Here is a 1,149-nt window from a genome sequence, read left to right as displayed (position 1 = left end):
TATATCATTTTTATTACTGTGTGCCATCAATTTTATGTTATACCCGTACACAGGTATGCTTTTGCTCATCATCATTGACGAGATATCAGCTAGACCTGTAAACTACTGGATAAAAGAATGAAATCTTCAGGAAAATGATTGTTTACAGCTAGAAGGAACCCATCACCTTTCAGACAAGCATGTCATAGGTACTGCTAAACTACTGTCAAAACAATTCCCAGACATGCCAATGATTCAGTCGTGTTTGTATACTCAGAAACTAAGTCTCATTCAGCTGGCTACAAAAGATTCATTATTTTTCCACAACTTTGTGGACCATTGGGTTACTAGTCATTTTATGGATGGCATTGCTATTCTTTATGACTCCTTGTACACAGAGATTATTCATTCAGAGTTAAAAAAGCAGCTCATTGCCCTCTATGGATCTGCTATGGTAAAAGTACCGTGGTTGGTGAAGCAAAAGGTGATAAGGATTGTGCCTGCTTTGTAGTAGCATACGCAGTATCTATTCTTTATGGAGATGATCCTGCTAACAATATATTCGATCAGTCACACATGGGACAACACATGATTGAATGTCTCAAAAACATATTTTACATGCCATTCCCATCTATGACATGAAAATCAAGATGCAATGTATCAGAATATGTTACCCAACTACATTGATTATTACAAAGAAGTTAACAAATGTATGTTATTTAATGTTCAAAGTTATTGTATTGGTCTATGTAGCTAATTATACTTGCAAAATGCATGGTGGAATGCTAAAGGTGACATGATAAATGTTGCGTAGCTATCCCATATACAGGAAATTTTGGAGGGAGTTAAATTCGACAAATAACTATAGTTTGGTAATTGGCAAATTTGTGGTCACATACCATTGAGCATGCATATAATGGCTTCAAATGGTAGATTTTAATTTGGATTTTTGCTATCAAAATGCCAAGTTCACCAAATTCAATTCCCTCCAAAATTTTCCACTACAGTATATGAGGGAAACAAAGTGCTGTTACATTATGAAAAAAATTGCAGAGGGCACAAATTCTTTCCCATAATATTATAGAGACAAAATAGTGCAGCAAGCATTAATTCTTTCCTTAAGTATTGTATGAACAAAATAGCTCAGCAGGCACTAATTCTTCCCTATAG

The sequence above is a fragment of the Amphimedon queenslandica genome, unplaced genomic scaffold (assembly GCF_000090795.2).
Source record: "Amphimedon queenslandica unplaced genomic scaffold, v1.1 AMPQUscaffold_13006, whole genome shotgun sequence".
Lineage (NCBI taxonomy): Eukaryota > Metazoa > Porifera > Demospongiae > Haplosclerida > Niphatidae > Amphimedon > Amphimedon queenslandica.
Note: the sequence above shows the minus strand (reverse complement) of the source record.